We start from the raw sequence: 19,989 nt of genomic DNA, 5'->3' as shown, positions 1-19,989 counted from the left end.
GATTGAGAGCCAGGCTTAGAGATGGGAGGTATTAGGTTCAAATCAGGTCTTGGACACTTCCTAGCTGTATGACCCTGGGATAGTCACTTAATCCCCAATGCTTAGGCCTTACCACTCTTCTGCCTTGGAGTTAATTCACAGTAGTGATTCTATGAGAGAAGGTAAGGATTTGTTTTTAAGTAAAATGACTTTCCAGAGGTCTCATAGTGAGAAGAGTGATGATTTCAACTTAAGTTTTCTGACTATGAAAAAAATATTCTATTATGCTACCATAATTAAAAGGACACATGAAATGAGGTGTAATTGTTTGTCCCCAATTTTATAAAGACTTAATAAGAGGTGATGACAGTAGATCTTGTACTCACTCTCTTGGATGGGGACCACAATAGAGAGATGAATGAAATCCAATTGTCCTAACTCAGATAACAGGAAAGGTGGGGACCTTCCATGGAAAAGAAGACTTCTAGAAGTCTTAGAGTTGCTGACAGAGCCAATTTTTGTGCTTATTTAGAGAGAATAGTTCTGGTTAACAACAGGAGATAGTGTTGACTAATCCTAAGACATAATAGCCTTGGCACTCTCACTCTAAAAGACAATTTATCCATACTTTTCTGGAAGAACAGTGATAGTACCAGCAAAGGAAGCAAGAGTGCTGGAGAACTTCACTGATCAGTAGCAACAGCAGCCTTGTAGAGTAGCAACAAGCATCGTGATTCAAAGTGATGCTTAATTAATTTAATCAATTAAAGCACTAGAGGCTGGAACTTCCATAGCAGGAGTGGAATGGAGGAGCCAGAGAACCCAAATACCAAACAGAACTGATAGCAACAGAAAGGAATGACTATGTTAAACAAAGCCATAAGAATTCAAGTAGGAGAAATTTGTTCAAGTGTGGCTATCATTAAAATTGAAATCATAATGGATTTGTATGGTAAGTTTTCCAAGGATCTGTTTCCTTGCCTACCAAAGTTTGACTATATGAGAGATTGTGGTGGAGTCAGAGAGACGTAAGTTTAGATGATAGATTTGTAACCCTAAGGGAGTCACTTCACTCTCTCTACCTTAGATTCATCATCAGTAAAATGTAGATAGTAATATATAGGGTGGATATGAGGATAAAATGAAATAATATTTGCAAAGTGCTTCAAAAACCTTTAAATGCCATAAGCATTATAATTATTATTTATTGTTGGAGTCAAGAAAGAGCATTTTTCATGTTTTCTTTTTAATTGAATCTTATTTTTTATTTAATAACAATTCATTTTTTCTCTCAACTACTCCAATTAAAAAAATGAAGTCACAGAACAAATGTATTGTTCTCATAATCTATTTTGCTATTACCTTCTTACTAAGTACTTTAATATTTATTTGATTAACCATATCTACCTGTTCTGTTGGTACAATTGGCACTGTGAGGGAAGGTTTTGAATTGAATAATTTTTTCTCTGTGCCGAATTCAATTAATGGGTAACTCTAGAGTTGAGAGGTATATCTGTTACATACAAGAACAAATTTATTCACAAAATACCTAGTCACTTAACAGCTAACATGCTCTTTGAAGCTCTAGACCAAGTATAAAATTCACAAAGAGATTTACATAAAAGACTTAAATCTCCACTATCAATGTCACTTAATTACTTAGCACCATGATGTCAAACTCTAATATAAACAGGTTACTAAACCACATATAGGGATCTCTGCAGGCCACACACTGAATTAGAAAAATACATATTAACATTACTTTTGTTCTATTGTACTTTTTTGTTAAAAATTTCTCAATTAAATTGTTTATCTGACTCAGGCCTAACTGTGAAAGCCTGTAAGCTTTGTATTTGACACAGATTCTGAAACAGCAGATTCATTAGAGAACTAGAAGTATGTACTCCTTATTATCTCTCAGTAACCCTAGTGGATCCAAGGTTTACCCCTCTCCTTTCTACCTAATGAAGTCCCTAACATAAAAATATACAATTAATGCAAAGTAATTTTTTTCAGACAGTAAAGGAAGGTTTATGAAAAGCAAGAGGGAGAAAAGATCAGCCCATCTTCAAGGTTGAGAGAAAGAGCCCAGCTGTACTATATTAGGAAAAACAACTCAGTAAATGTCCTGAGTTGATTTACCCCAATAGTAAATGGGCTAACATAATTGCAAGTTGACTGTATCATGCTTTCCTAAAATGACTGAAACTTTCAGAGCAGAAGGAGATCATCTAAGGCTCATTTATCTAGTCTAGCCTCCTTAGTTTATAGATGAGGGAATTTCAACCATGAGGGGTGAAGTGACTTGACCTCACATCTGCCTTATAATGGCAGAGCTATGACTAGAATAAAAATTTCCTGTCTCATAGGCTAACTCTTTTGAATAGAAACCTGATTTTCATCTATTTAACTGTAGAATTTACTGCACCCCTCACCAATTACAAATAAAATTCATTTCTGAAAAAGCAAGAAACAACTAATATAACTTAGGTCTAGAGAAAAAGAAGTGTGGTTTTCAGGTAAAGGGAAGCATCAATGGGTTCTTGCTGATTGGGCCACATCTAGAGTTTTATGCCCACTTCTATATCCTGTTTTCCTATATTCTATGTTCTATATTTAAGAGAAAAATGAACAAACTAGAGAGTATTCAGAAAATGATTGGGATTTTGAAAGATCTGGGAAGGTTTATGTGAGGAAGCGTAGAGAGAAAAGGCAATATTTAGAATTGGGGGAAAAGAGTGGAAGGGGGAAGGATCTACATAATAGCTGTTTTAAAATATTTGAAGATTTCACATAGAAAAGGACATACACTTGTTCAAGTTTATTCCACATGAAAGAAGTAGACTTCAAAAGAGAGTTTAAAAGAGGCAAATTATACAAAGCTTGCCTAAAATACTCTAGCTGTATGACCCTGGGCAAGTTATGTAAGTCCAATTGCCTAGCTACTCCTCTTCAGTCTTGGAATGGATACTTGTATTAATTCTGAGACAGAAGGTAAGGGTTCTTTAAAGACAGCCAAATTTTGATTCAATATAAATAGAAGAGGCCATTAGAGATTAGAGCTATCCATCAATGGGATGGGATACCTTGCAAAGTGAATCTGCCTCTGAAAATGTTTAAGTAGAGGCTGTGTAAACATCTATCAAGGATGTTGTAGGAGGGATCTTGCCTCAGGGAGGGAGTTGGACTGAATTTTCTCTGAGGTCGTTTCTAAATTCATAATTCAAAGGTTTCATATTTCTATGGTTTCCTGTTCACATTACCTTTTTGAAAAAGACTTGGCTTTCCTCCATTTTTACTTTTCTCTAAGATAACAAGCCAAGGCAGGCTAGAAATTCTTTCTCAAAATCTTAAGAGGAAAAAAATGGCATGACCTGCTAGGTCAGATTGACAGTTGGGAATATTCGGAATATTCTTTCAGGCTTTTGTAAGGGTACCTTTAAATTTTTGATTTGTAATTTACAGAAGCAACACTTTTTGGAGCAGAGAAGAAATGGATAAGAGAAGTAGTCCAAGACATGTCTCAAATTGGTTCTCTGCCAAGTCTTTACTTAATCAACCATTTTTCTCTTATCTAATTTGCCTTTAATAAAAAGGCATTATTTTAAAAAATAAAACAAAACCCAATACCATCTCATCTTTGTTCAAAAGAGGAAAAATGGGAGAGCAATGTTTTACTTTTGGCCAGTAAGTTGGTAAAAAGGTCAGCTGTACAAATCTTTTTCTGGCAGGAATCCACCCTGGCAGGTGCAGAGTTATTTTCATGATGCACTCATTACTCAAGCAACTCAAAATTCACTCATTAGATAGTACTTTTGAGACCAAATGAGAAAGCCTCAGATTGATAGATCACAAATCTTTAATCAAGGTTATGGAAATGATTACCCTGTTTTTTATATGTAATCTTACACTTTACCCACCAAATGAAATGAAAACTTTCAGGGAGATTCTAAGACAATATTGAGGTTCAGAATAAATTCTTCAAATAGACTTTACTCCTGAAAAGTACACCTTTATCATATCCCATTCAATTCTCTCCAGAAAAATACTGCAGTTTTTTAAAAGGTAAATGGGAAGATAATGTGGAATATCTAAACTTTTCCATTTTTTCCATCTTCTGCCCTACCCCACCCCCATACTTCATTTAATAACTAAATCTTTGGCATAGGTGTTATACGCTACTCTCTTCCAGTGGGAGATGACTCATTCCTTGTCTGAATCATGATCTATATACAGTGATGCCATAGGTCATTTGTTAATAAAATCTTGCATTTGGGAACAAGAAGCCAACAAGTTAAAAAAATATTAGTTCGGCTCCCTAAATGCTTAAAATTGATGACTGTTCTATAGAAATAACTTACAGTGAAATTTATCAGTTTACATAAGTAATATCTAGAGTGAAATGTAGTTGTAGATGTGAAGAAATTTAACTGCCTTTGATAAAATGGAAAAAAATCAGGTTTGGAGACAGAAGATTCAATTCGTAGCTCTGTCACTTACTACTACCTCTGTGATTGTCAACAAGTCATATCACTTCTCTTGCCTCAGCTTCATCATCTATAAAATAAATAGGTTGTATTAGTTGACCTCTGAATTCCCCTCCCCTTACACATTTATGATGCTGTGGATCTATGAATTATGTATGCATGTATCAGTTGTCATTCCTCCTTCATTTTAAAAAATGAACCAATGACATCACTTGTTATGAACTAGATTAAATGAGGCAGAGTGGCACAAAGTCATTAGCCTTGCTCTCTTCCAGAGTTATCCAAGACCAGTGTCAAGACTAAACTCAGGACCACTGGTGGTGGCCTGTGATGCAATGAATGATCTTGGTGTCATTGATGTCTGACCAAGTTCTAAATGCTCCATAGCACCTGTCTTAAGTCAACTTCATGGCCAATGAAACAAATTGGTCTCATTTGCTCAGTCCCATAGGGGAAGTCTTCACATGAATGTTTATGAGTATGGTATAATAGAAAAAACACTTGATCTGGAAGAGGACACTATTTAAAAATCTGCTTCTGATACTTATTACCTGTGTAATCTTGAAAAAATATTTATCCTTCCAGAGGTCCAGTTTTTTTCATCTATAAAATAAATTGGAATAGATGGCCTTTAGAGTCCCTTCCAATTCTAGATCTATTCTGTTATAACATTATATATGTTTCCTTATTCTCTCACTTCACAGAGACCAAGAAGTAAAGAGATTAATTACCATTCACTGAATCTCCCATATTCAAATTCTTGGGCTGTTATCAGCTCTTCACTTTTCCTCATTTCATGGCCAACTTGTTACCAACTTCTATCAATTTTAACTCTGCAATATCTACTGTATCCAAGAATTCCAGAATGCTAGATTTGAAAGGACTGATGGATATAATTTAGTCCCTCATTTTACAGAGGAAGAAACCATCCCCTAAAGATGAAATGAATTGCACAAAGTCACAAAGCCATTACTGAATGGAATCTCCTGTGGTGAACTTATAGGAGCATGAGCACCACGGATGATCAATGATCTGTTTTCCTGAAGAGAACATTTTCATTGATGTGATTATAGATCTATTCAAATATTGCACTGACAATATCAACATAAAAGATGATAGTCATTAGCCTCAAGTAACTTAGGATCCTACTGCATTTGGTCTCTAGGAAAATTGGACTCATTACCTTGGATTTATAAATCCAATTTGCTAACCTCTAAATACGAATATAGTCTCTTAGAAAGATGAATCTAAGAGTAATGCTTGGGTCAAAGAAGGAACAGAGAAAGCAGAGCAGATAAAAAGCTACAATAATGGAAATAGGAATAAAATGGAAGGAAAAACACCACAAGAGTTATTTCAAAGGAAAATGATACCCTTTGATTAACAGTTAAGGTAAGGGGAAGGGGCAATTAGGTGACACAGTGGATAGAGTATGGGCCTGAGTCAGGAAGACTCATTTTCCTGAGTTCAAATTGGATCTCAGACATTTACTAGTTGTTTGACCCTGGGCAAGTCACTTAATCCTGATTGCTCCAGTTTCCTCATCTATAAAATGAACTGAAGAAGGAAATGACAAACTACTCCAGTATCTTTGCCATGAAAACCGCAAAAGGGATCATGAAGAGTTGGACATGTCTGAATAACAATAGCAACAAATAGAAAGAGACAAAAAGTATTCAAAGTCTTCACAGTTGAAGTTTCTTGACTGGAAATTTTAATTGGAAGTCATTGAAGACTCAAATATCATAAGCTTTTTGGGAGAATGGAAGTTGAGAAAAAAAAGGGCAGATAGCAAAGTGTGGAATTTTAGAGAATGTTTACAATTAAGAGTTGGAAGGAAAAGTCTTTAATTTGGAGGATTATCAGTAGAGATTAGACTAATTCCCTCATTTTAAAGATAAGGTAACTGAGTCATAAGAGGTGGTAATTTTCCTGTGATCACATAGATGTTAAACAAGAGAGAGAATATGAACCTAACTCTTTTGTGACCTTGGGCAAGTCATTTCTCTTTTGACTCAAAATCCACCAATCTTTTTCATTCTAGTGACAGAAAAATACTCAGTCCTTAACATAGCACCTAGAAGAGAAGAAATATTTAATAAATGCTCCTTCATTGATAAATTCTTATTTCATTTTATATCCCTTCACATCTTTTCCATTCTAATAAAATTGGGCTAGTAGCTATTCCTTAGCTACTATGTTCTGTCTAACATTTCTGTGCATTTTCCTCCATGTCTGAAATGCACTCTTTCCTCACCTCCACTTCTTAGAATCCCTGTTGTGCTTCTCAAAAACTTCAGGTCTTGCTTCCTACACAAGAATTTTCTCCCTTTTAAAAGTTATCAGTGATCTCTTAAGTGCCAAAGCTGATGCTTTTTTCCAACAGCATTAATCATTTTCATCCTAACTGCCACATGTGACATTGGTGACCATTTCCTCTTTTCATTTACTCTCTCTCCTCTTTGCTTTTTGGACACTCCTCCATTGGTTTGAATCCCTTTTGTTTAATATCTCCTTCTGAGTCTCTTTTGCTAATTTATCTTCCAGATCATGCCCCCTAATTGTGATTGTCCCCTTAGAAGTTACCTATCCTATGATTAATAATCTTCTCTCTTCATTCTCTTTGTGACTTAATCAGTTCCCATGAGTCTAATTTTCCTTTTCTTTTGTCACCAACTCCCAGATCTTTGTATGAAGACTTAATGTTTCCCCTGACTTTCTATATCACTAGTTATCCATTTGGTATTTCTAGGTAAAGGGAATATCTTCCTTATACATTTAAAACATAATATGCTCCCGTTAGAACTAATAATTTTCCCCTTGGAAATTCATCCCTCTTTTAAACTTCCCTATTTCTTTTGACATCACCACTATTCTCCTAAATTTTTAGTCTGGTAACCTTGGCTTTATCATTAATTTCTTATTCTCCTTCAAGTTACATATCCATTAAATTGCAAAATCTTGCCCTTTCTGCCTTCATAACATCCCTTATAAGTCACTTCTTTCTACTCACATAGTAGCATTGAGGTTATATGATGGCCTCTTGATTGATTGATCTCTTACCTCCTGTCTCCCTACTTCATTCAATCCTCAATATTCCTGCCAAAATGATTTTCCTTAGTTTCAGATTTTACCATGTCATTTTCCCTTTTCAAAGAATTACAGTGTCTCCCTCTTACCTCTATGACCAAATATAAACTTCTCTGCTTAGATATTAAAAACTTTTGTAGTCTTGCTCCACTCTATCATTCTAGTCTTCCTTGTACATTACCCCTCCTACTGCATTCTACAATTCAGTCAAACTGGTCTTCACTCTGTTGCAAATATATGGTACCTGTATCCCATGTCTGGAAAGTACTCTCTCCCTTCTCCATCAGAGAATTCCTCTCTTCCTTTAAAATGAAACTTCAGCTCTAGTTTCTACATTAAGCCTTTTCTGATGCCACAACCCCCAGTAGCCTCCCTTCTAAGCTACCTTGTGTATAACTAAGCATTGGCATTTATTCTCCTTGCAATCATTCTATATGTACTCAACTATGAACTTATCTCCACCACTAGAATGTGAGCACCATATGAGTAAAGATTATTTCATTCACTATATTTATTTTCTCAGTTTTAGAATTTTACCTGACATAAAGAAATTAGAAATACTTGATGAAATGATTGACTGAGGGAAAAATGTTTATGAAGGGGTCAGGACAGACCAAAATAGGTCAAGTGAAAAGAAATCTTGGGATAGAGATATCTAGACATTTACAAGTTTGAAAATCAGAAGGGAGAAAACAATTGGGGGGAGAGGAGAGACAGAGAGAGACAGAAAGAGACAGAGACAAAGAGACAAAGAAAGAGAGAGACAGAGACAGAGAGAGAGAGGAAAAGGAAGAGGAAGAAGAAGAGAAGGGGGAAAAGAAGAGGGGAAAAAAGAGAACAGAGGCAGACAAAGAAGGAATCAACCAAATACCCAGAGACAAGAAAGTCACAGAGAAACAGAGGGATGACATAAATATGCTGAGGGCTGTAGCTAGTACATGAGCATGAAGATATCCACTGAGCTCAGTCGTCATTTCTGATCATTCTTCCAAGTAAATTCAAAATGTTATGACTGATATAGTCTCTCCATTTTAAGGAGTCCACTTCTCTCATTATTGTCCCCTCAGTTGTCATTCATGAACTAAAGCTATAACCTCCAAAGTGAACTACTGCAGAGTGGGAATCTGGAAGACTCTGGACAATGCACTTTGCCCCCTTCCTCAAATCTCAAGAATCAGAAGTGCTTAAATACTTTTGGCTCGCCAGTTTGCTCAAGAGGCACTCAAAAGGGATGGGATCATTGTTATTATTCTTTAGTCTCCAAAGCAAAATACATTGTATGATCAGCAATGTGGGTAGTGCCAGAAACCACCTGGAAAGAACCCATGGTTGTCATAGTGCCAGAATGAGATGTGAATATGTGAGAATGCTGACCACTACAAAACTCCAAAAGCCTTGTTATCCTCAGCCAGAAGATGGGGAAATTAAAAGAATAAGGCATAGACATTTAAAGGAAGCATTCACCTTGCTATAAGCAAGGGGCAATTCTGTTCTTCCAACTTCCTGAGCCACATGATGCTATTTTAGCTGACCTATTTAGAAACTTTTAAGAGTAATGTAACAAGCAGTCAGGGGAGGCTTAGCAATTTTCTTAAGCTAGCTCATGCGTCACTCTGCTTTTGTCTGTCCAGTTGCCAGAATAATTATGATCTGTTCAAGTGGATCTCACTTGGCACCCTGTGAAGCTGGCCCAGAATTTTGGACAGTCACACGCATGTACTCTCTGAACAAGTGCATCATTCAATGTACTACTGGATATACAATCATATATAACTATTCTGCAAGCACTTAGGCAGCCGACCTTTTGGTGGGGGTGAGGAGGGGAAACACTGTGCAAAGAGCTTATTCTAACCTAAAATGGTGTTTCCTACAGTGTTAGGACATAATAAGACATCACTGGTGATCCCTTGCAATCTGAGTTTTCCCAGCAGTTCTGACTTAAAGACCTCTCTTGCCCAAGTGCCTCACACTTTTTCTTTTTTTTTTCTTTCTTCCTGTCAATACTTCTTCCCCTGCCACCCAAATATGAGCCTCCCTATGGACTTGGCATTGGCTATCTGACCTCCACAGTAATATTTATAAATATGCTTTGCTGTGTCCCTTGTTATTAACTTAGATAACATTTCTCACTGCTATGTTTCATCCTCTCCTTTCTGGTTCCTTCCACACCTTGATCTCTCTTCCATAGCAATTTTTTTACTGTAGTAATTCATATTTGCCTGCCTGTCTTTTTTTTCTAGACCTTTTAGGAAGGAGAGAGAGACAGACAGACAGACAGACAGAGACACAGACACAGACAGAGACAGAAACAAAGAGATAGAGACAGAGAGACAGAGAGTGAGTGAGAGAATAAAAGATTCAAATATTTGCAACAATATTTCATCTAACTTGTGGCAATCAATAATTAAAATGTGAAGTTCCTTCTTTTATAGTTTAGGAACTGTGGCCTCCTTTAAACAATGGGCTTTGCTTGTTTATGATGGCAAAGGAAGTGTTCTTTACCAATGTAAATCTTTAATTATTCTGCAAATTATAGTCAGAAAATTTCTTGAGAGAGTGAGAAATTATGTACCTTGCTCAGGATATCACAGACATTGGGTGTCATACTTATCTTGTATTGACTTGAAGGCTGACTTTAACCATTGTACCATTATGCCTCTCTGTATACAGTTTCAGAGGCTTACTCCATATTCCTCTTCACAAGCACTGTCCACTCAAATGCCCCTTTTATAATTAGAAATGGTAGCTTCTACCTTCTACCATGATCCTTCAGTCTCCTTTCCCTGTCTCTCTCAAATATTATAGGTTGAATTGGAAATTTTTATTCTGCAAAAACAATCATTTAAAAATCTGAAGGTGGGGAGTGAAGAGTGAAGAAAAACAGAATGTACTGAGGAATAAAAGTTTGAAAAAGTACTTTTCTAAAAGACACATTTTGAGAATAACTAGTTTCCCTGAACAATATTATATCTTTTGAAGCAGAATGATTTTTAGTTTGTGAGAAAAAAAAGAAGAGGACAAAGACTAGTTGCTTATTCCATGATTTGAGTCCAACTACTTTCTGGTAAAAGAGAACATTATTACCAATGTTAAGTGATTATGTAGCTTTTGGTACCACTTGTTCTTACTTCTGAGATCTCTGAAAAATTGGCTTGAGGAAATGGATTACAGCCAAATGTACTCAGTTTTGGGAAGCTAAGAGATTACAACACTGACTATATACTGTACTGGGGTGTGGATGTATTTAAAAATATGTGATTAATAAACAACAAAAAGTTTTTGAGAAAAGTGAACAACCAATATGATTTTCCCACCACAGCACCACATTGTTTAAAAATTTATGATTTGTTTTGGTCATTGTGTTAAATTGAAGATGCAGAAAGCAAACTTTGGATGTACAAAATGATTAATTATAGAGTCCTAAAAATTGTAAAAGTCAATATAAAAACCAGACTTTTTATATTAAAATCCTGTGGTTCTCTAGATTCTCCAAATTACCTCTGACTCTTCCCAATTCTACCCACATCCCAATCAGTTACCATGTACTGTCATTTTTACTATCATAATACCTCTCCTATCCACTAAAGCAGAAGATACGAGATCTAGAATCAGAGGCCCTGAGTTCAAATTTTATTTCTGCTATTATCTATATGAATTTAGTCAAATTACTCGGTTTCTTCAGATTTCAGTTTCTTTGCATGCAAAGGAGAGGAATTGGACTAGATTATTCCTTAGTTCCTTTTAGTTTTAGACACTATATTTCCCTTGCCAGGTACAGTAATATAACCCTACTTTAGGACCTCATCACTTCTTGCCTAGAATACTTTTATAGTCTCTGACCTAGTCTTTCTGTTTCCAGCACCCTCACCCCTTTCACTCATTTAGTCCTTCACATAACTGCCAAAATTACTTTTCATGGCATTTCATCATGTGATTATTGGCAAATATGATTGCTGAACCCTAGTCAATGATATTTAAAATGTTGTGGAGGCCTTGAAAAGAACAGATATTATTCTCATTTCAACAAAGGAAATAGAAGGTAATCTGCAACCAATACACCAGTAAACTTGACTTTGATTGCTGGACAAATTCTAGAATACATTACTGAAGGGTAACCATACAGAATGAGAACAACTTCTCATATCCTAAAAGGATTTAAAAAAAAAAACCAAAAAAAAGTATGTATCTAAAACCAAAATTTAACATTACATGCAATGGGGAAATACTAGAAACTTTCCTCATAAATATAGGAATAAAACAGGGATATCAATTTTCCCTCCTACTACTTGACAAAGCTCAAGAAAAGCTAGGAATGACAATGACAAGATAAAGAAATCAAAGGCATTAACATAGAGGGAAAACAAAATCATCTCTATTGCTGAAGATAAGTTTTACTTTAATTGCTCTAGAGGCAATTAAAGTGATACAACTTTAATACATTCAATAAAATATGTTACCCATAAAATCAACATGCCCAACCCTTTATATCCAGGAGGGAATATCAGAAAAATGAATTTCATTCAAAATAACTATAAAATGAATAAAATATTTGAGAACAAATCAACCAAGATATGTGGAAGACATTTAATTACAAAAAAAGAGTGCAACAAAATGAAAGCAATTATTATACCACTTAAAATGATTTACAGATTTATTGCTATGCCAATCAAACTAACAACTTATGGAATTATGTAAAATAAACATTAATTTGAAGGAACATAATATCTAGAATATGAAGGGAAATAATAAAAAAAATATTAGGAATGAAAGGGAATAGCAATTTCAGACCTCAAATTATACTGTCAAGCAGAAAACATCAAAACTATTCAGTAGTGGTTTTTAAAACTGTAATAGTAGATCAGTGGAAAAGAGGCGATAGGAAAGGATCAGGGAAAAAATGAAATTAATAACACAATGTATCATAAACCTAAAAACATCAATTTTGTTTGAGGAACTCTCTATTTAATGGGAATTGTTGAGATATGAAGAAAACACTTTGACAAAAATTTAGTTTAGACCAACATTTTATGTCATATGACATAAGTTCAAAACAGATATGTGCTTATTATTAAAAGTTATATTATTAAAAAGTAGAAGAGAACTAGATTGGGTACCTTTTACATTGATAGATAAGAGCTACAAATCCACTAAAAACTGTGAGTCAAAAGTATGAATTGTTCCAATTGTTCTGGAAGTTAAATTTGAAATATATTTTTTAAAGTGACTAAAAAATTCAATTAATTTGACTAAAAGACCCCAGTGATACATGTATAAATAAAGGATATCAATGATGGAAAGAAAAGACCCATAAATAGCAATCAATAAATCAAAGATTCAATTAGTATTTACAGAAGGTCCTGGGTTCAAAAGTGGCCTTGAAGGTAGACACTTCCTGGCTGTGTGACCCTGGGGGGAGTCACTTAATCCCTACTGCCTAGCCTTTACCACTCTTCTGCCTTTGGAACAAATACATGTTATTTAAAAAGCAATTGGAAAGGGGCAGCTGGGTAGCTCAGTGGATTGAGAGTCAGGCCTAGAGACAAGAGGTCCTAGGTTCAAATCTGGCCTCAGTCACTTCCCAGCTGTGTGATTCTGGGCAAGTCACTTGACCCCCATTGCCCACCCTTCCCACTCTTCCACCTATGAGCCAATACACAGAAGTTAAGGGTTTAAAAAAAAAGCAATTGGAAAGATATTAATGGCTCCTAGATAGGCTGAGTCAATATAATAAAATGATAATAAAATATAATAAAATTCTATCTAAATTAACTTACATCTTCAGTGCCACATCAATCAAACAATCTAAATTATTTGATAGAGTAAAAATAAAACATCTGGAAGAACAAAAGGCCAAGAATATCAAGGAATCAATAGTTTAAAAAATGAAGTAAGGTGATATAGCTCTACTTAATCTCAAATTGTATTATAAAGCAGTGTTCATTAAAACAACCTGGTATTAGCTAAAAAATTAGAGTAGTAGAGCACTGCAATAGATTAAACACTTAATTTGCAGTAATAAATGACCAAAGTAACCTAGTATTTGAAAAATCCAAAGATCCAAGCTCTTAGAAGAAAAACTCACTATTTGACAAAAATCTGCTGGGAAAACTAATATTCATAGTAGTTCTTTTTGGTGATAAAAATTGGAAACTTATGACTGAACAAATTCTAGTATATGGTTGTAATTGAATACTATTGTGTAATAAGAAATGACAAGCATTACAAAAAACCCTGGAAAGACCTATATGAAGTGATGCACAGTGAAGTGAAGAGAACCAAGAGAATATTCATAGTAACAGCAATAAAGTTCAGTAATCAATTGTGAATGACTTAACGATTATCAGCAATGCAAGGATCCAGGACAACTGCAAGGGCTATTATTAAATATTATTTATTTATTATAATATTATATGATGTATAACATAATATAAAATTTATTATAATGTAATATTTAAAATTATTTAAAAGGCTATCAACAGCTATAAAAGGAACTGACAAAGTTTGAATTCAGATTGAAGCATGCCATTCTTCTCTTTGTTTTCTCTGTGAATTTTTCTGTACCATAAGCAATCACAACATGATGAGCATATAAATATATATTATATAATGACACATGCACAAGAAGGATGGCAGAGAATATGGATCATAAAATGTCAGAAAACAATTACTGAAAATTTTATCAACATGTAATCTGGAAAATAAAAAAGAAATATGAAAAAAAAAGATTAGAGAGATAGGAGTGGGTCATGTTGTGAAGAGGTTTAAATGCCAAAAAAAGAGGCTGATATATGATCATAAGAAACCATGGAGTGAAATTAAGTGGCTAATGTAATCCGAACTAGGCTATAGAAATATCATCTTGGCCATTTTGAGGAAGAATAGTGAGAGACTGTAGAAGTGGAGACCAATTATAAAATTATTTAAATTGTCCTCCCTGTCTGTTCTTCTGACTTTCCAGACTTATGCTTCTGATGTAAGTTTACTCTACAATCTTCCTATTACCTGGGGCCTCATTACCCTGGAATTGCCCACCCCCATTTCCCATTATTGAGTTCATCCTAGAGCCTTCATTTAGAGTAGAGCTCATATTGGCCAATCTTTATTCTCCTCATTGCTGAGCTTTTGACTTAAAGGATTTCAACAACTCCCTCCAACTTGGATATTTTTCCCTTTCCACACTCCCTCCTTTTATCCATTTTTATGTGTTTTCTTCCTTTAGAATGTATATTGGGGGCAGAGCCAAGATGGTGGCTGGCTTAGTAGCAGTGAAAGCTGAAACTGTTCTGACAATCATTCCAAATCAATGTTTAAAAAGCACTTCAAAACAAGAGGAAGAAAAAACCAACAGCAAGACATACTGAAGGGGCTCTCCCACTGAATTAAACTTGAAAGGAAGGCAGAGAGAGTTGATTTTAATGGGATAATGGTGAATCAGAAGCAAAACTGCATGCAGCAGAGTGCTAACCAACCACTTCCCTACCTAATGTACAAGATTCTGAGCCTGGGCATAGGTCAACATCAGAATCCCAGGACTCAGGTTACACCCACAATACAGCACTCCAGACAAACTCCTTGAAGTCCCAGGCCCTAGCATGAGTTGACAGTGAGGCCTGGAAGTCCAAAGCACTGGGACCTTTCAAGCCTGTCCCAGGGCAAAATGATCACTACTGAGCCCTGCAAGACAGATGCAGAGGAGACAGAATCATCATCTTTCAAATTCCTAGTTTACAGGTAAAAAAAGGCTGGGAAAATAAGCAAACAACAAAAGAAATATCTAACTCCAGAAAAATTTTATAAAGACAAAGAGAAAAGCACAGAGTTAATAGGGGAATGTGAGATCCAAACAACCACATGCAAAACTTCAAAGAAAAATGGAAATTGGTCTCAAACACTGAAATAACTCAAAAAGGAATTCAAAGTCAAATAAGACAGGTTGAAGAAAAATGGGAAGAAAGAAATGGAATTAATGCAAAAAGAAAATAGCTTAAAAAGAAAAATTGGTCAATTGGAAAAAGAGGCAAAAAAAATCTATTGAAGAAAAGAGTTTCATAAAAAAGTAGAATGGAACAAATGGAAAAGCAAGATGAAAAGAAGCCAATGACTTCCTGAGACACCAAGAAACAATAAAACAAAATCAAAAGAATGAAAAATTAGAAGACAATATGAAACATCTCATTGAAAAAACAACTGACCTTGAAAATGGGTTTAGGAAAGATGATTTAAGAATTATTGGATGACCTGAAAGTCATGACCAAAAAAACAAAAGCCTAAACATCATATTACCAAAAAAATCAAAGAAAAAGAAAATTGCCCTGATATTCTTGAATAAGAAAGCTAAAATGGATATTGAAAGAATCCACAGATCACCTACAATAAATCCCCAGTAGAATGTATGCTCCTTGACAGTAGGAACTATCTTTTTGCTTAGATTTGTATCCTCAGAGTTTAATATACTGCTTGGCACATAGCAATTAAAAATGCTTATTGCTTATAAGAGATGATGAGGGCTTGAACTAGAGTTATAACTAAGTGGAGGAAAAAAGACATACATAAGACATGTTGTGATAGAAGAATTTATATGATTCAAATTGTTTCCCTTCTTCCTTCCTTTCTTCCTCCTGGAATTGGCAAGCAATTCATTCTGGGTTATATATGTATTATCATGCAAAATGTATTTCCATGTTGTTCATTTTAGTTAAGTGAATAATCTTATAAAACCAAAACCCCAAAACATGAACCCAACTAAACACGTGAAAAATCATGCAATCATCTGCATTCCTCCTCCAACAATTCATTCTTTGGAGGTGGGGAGCATTCTTTGTCATAAGTCCCTTAGGACTGTAGGAGAATTTATGAATAAACAAGTGATAGAAAGCACTGAGATATAAAATGCGTGATTTTGAATGCATTAAATTGAAACTTTTTTACAAATAGAAGGAAAGCAGTAAGTTAGAGGGAAATTATAGAAAGTTGCTTAGAAAGAGGTCTCATATCTAAAATACATAACTTTCTCAAATATATCAGAATATGAGTCATTCTTCAACTGATAAATGATCAAATGATATGAACAGTTTTTGGATGAAGAAATCAAAACTATATATAACTATATGAAATTGCTCTAAATAATATTTATTAGAGAAATGCAAATCGAAACAAGTGTCATATCATCTCACACCTATCAGGTTGGCTAAAATAATGAAAAGGCAAAATGACAAATGTTGTATGGGATGTAGAAAAAATGCAAAACTTAAACATTCTTGGAGGAACTGTGAAATCATCCAATCATTTTGGAAAGTTATCTGGATTTATATTTAGAGTTTTAAAACTGTGAATACATTTTGACCCACTAATACAACTCTTAGGTTTATTTCCTAAGGTGATCAGAGAAAAAAGGAAAGAATTAAAATATTTATAACAACTCTTTTTGTGGTGGCAAAGAACTGGAAATTGAGGAGATGCCATTCCATGAGGAATGGCCAAACGAGTTGCAGCATATGACTGTTACTGCATTATAAGAAATGTAGAACAGGATTTTGGAAAAACATGTAAATACCTACATGAAAATATGAAGACTGAAATGAGAACTAAGAGAACATTCTATACAGGAACAGAAATATTGTTGCCTCCTGTAATGGTAGGAGAGGACAGAAGGAGTTAATTGAATATTCTAATGTAACAAACAAATAAAAATTTAAAAATATAGATATTTTTAGAATGAAAACAGAAAAGAAACCATGTACTACTGAATTTATTTTCCTTTTTTGACAGATTTACCAAATTAGCAATTCATATGATTGCTATGGATAGAGTTTACTTATCAGTGATGGGCAACCTTTTGAGCTTGGTGTGTCAAAATTCGCCAAAAGACTGAGCAGAACTTGGGTGGTATATCACTTCAAGAAAAAAAAACAACACCATAATTTCACAATATGTATAGTTTAAATAACAAAAACATATAATGGTAATATTATATATTACATATAACTGTACTTGATAAACCAAAATAGGTAAATTAATATAGGTAGAATTGTCATCTATAGTGCACAGAGTGTCTATGCTACATTACAGCAAATGTTACATCTTCAGCATGTGGCACCATAATGCCGCCACATTTCATAAAAAATGCCTATGTGTGTCAGTGCTGACATGCATGTGATAGGTTTGCCATCACCGGCCTAGGTGCATGTGATAAAACTTCCAATATTATTCTTGTGGAAAAGGTGTAATAATGTTAAGATTATTACATGAAATAGAAATGGAGTAGTCAGGAATAATTGAAAGCTTTGATGGACATCTTATAAAATCTTTAATGATTAGATGTCTGCTGAGCAGGTAGTCTCCAGTAGAATGCCTTAAGGAAATATCTTGAGCCTATTTAATAAAACATAATCTTAATCAAGAAATGTATAAATACATATGATATCCTTATTAAATCTATAAATGAAGCGAAGATGAAATGACAGAATGAATGAGGGAGAACCTATAAAGTTCTTGACAGGTTTGAACATTGAGCTGAATCTATTTAAATGCAATGTTTTTAAGGATAAACACAAATTTGTACACTTTTTCAAGAAAAATCCCATGAATTCAAAATGAGAGATAACAAGTTAGAAAGATAAATAGTTTTTTTGAAAAAAGGAAATATAAAAATTGAGAAGGGAAGGGTTGGAGGAAAGACAATGCATTTTGTATTGGTCATGAAAAGCGTTTGAAGGATATCTAAGACTACAAATTTGAAATAACCAATAGGCAGTTACTGATGCAACTTAAGCTCAGGAGAGACTCTGACTGATTATATAGCTCTCCAAATAATTTGAAAAGAGATTATAACTGAATATTTAAAAGCTTAAGAGGTCAAAAAAATAAGAGCATTCACAGAGACAAGATAATAACTTAGGACAAAACCCAAGGAAAAGCTCACAGTTAAGAAGGGTGAAATAGATAAAATACTAGGAAAAAAGGGTGAGGTAGGAGAAAGAAAAACTCAGAGGCAAGAATATTACTAATAAATAAAGGACTGTTACTAATAAATAAAAAAAAGACAAGTGTGTTCCATCTAATCCTTATTAAGTGGCATAGTTCTGGAATGCTAATGATAATGATTAGTAAAAAGTTAATGCCATATACACTAGCAAAGAGGAGAAAAAAATTATCTTTTTTAAACTTCCAGAGGATTTACTTATAAATCACTAGAGAAGAGGCAAAGAAACAAATGGAGGAAATTTATACCTTTGACAAAGTAACAAATTGATTCAGAAAAATCAAAAATTCTATATAGTAACCACAAATTAAAGAAGAAAATAATAAAAAGGGAAATATTATACAAAATAACTAAATATGTGTCAAATATCTAGAATCCAGTCTTCCAAAGTACACTAAAGACTCAGAAAAAATAAAATTATGGCATTCTTTAAATAAATGAAACATTATGCCAATAATTGAATAAGTTGATCTAAATTAATTTAGAAATTAGTGCTATCCTAAAGAAATTATTTATTATCCTATCAAAACAAAACTTCATTTGGGAAAACAAATACTTATTACTGACAATAAATAATGAAAAAGAAATGAAACTGAAGGAATGAAGGAGGAAAAGCACTTCTAACATATCAAATTAATTGATTAAGTCAAATTAAGGTAATAATCTTATAAAGTATTTAGATATTTGTTAAAATATCAATTAGATTAGTAGAACAGACTAAGTGAAAACAAGATAATAGAACACAGTAACGGAATGTTTTTATAAACTTCAGTATAAAATACTTAGGAAAGTAATTTCACTCAGGAAAGTATTATTTAACAAGAACTTTTTCGTCTCTCTTATAAATGGGGAAACAGAGGGTGGGATAAATGAATTGCACAGGTCAAAAAGATAGTGAATGTCTGAGGCTGGATTTGAGTACAGAAGATGAGTGTTCCTGGTTTCCTGTTATCTATCCACTATGCCACCTACTAGTAAGTCAATAAGATTAAGTTATAAGTTCAATTATTGCTTGAGACACTCAATAACTGAATTCCTTAATCTCTCTGAGCTTCAGTTTCCTCATCTGTAAAATAAGGGTGTTGAATTTGATGATTTTGAAGGTCCCTTCCAGAATTAGTCAAGAGGCATTCATTAAATTCCTAATAATAATTGAGTGCTTCTAACTGTGGTGGAGAAACAAAGAAAGGGGAGAAAGGAGTATTTATTTTAAGGAACTCACAGTTTAATGAGAGAAACTATGCAAACAACTATTCACAAATATATGTGTATACACTCACAGAATAAATTGGAGAGAATGACAAATGTCTAGTATTACCGTTAAAGAAGATTGCAGTCTCCAACACTCTTCCCCACTGACTGTTCTGAGAGCTGCCATAAGAATCCCGCTGACTCTGATCCTAGGGCAAAGCTTCCAACTGTAACATAATACCTTTTTTTTAATTTGAAAAT

The sequence above is a fragment of the Gracilinanus agilis genome, chromosome 1 (assembly GCF_016433145.1).
Source record: "Gracilinanus agilis isolate LMUSP501 chromosome 1, AgileGrace, whole genome shotgun sequence".
Classification (NCBI taxonomy): Eukaryota; Metazoa; Chordata; class Mammalia; order Didelphimorphia; family Didelphidae; genus Gracilinanus; species Gracilinanus agilis.
Note: the sequence above shows the minus strand (reverse complement) of the source record.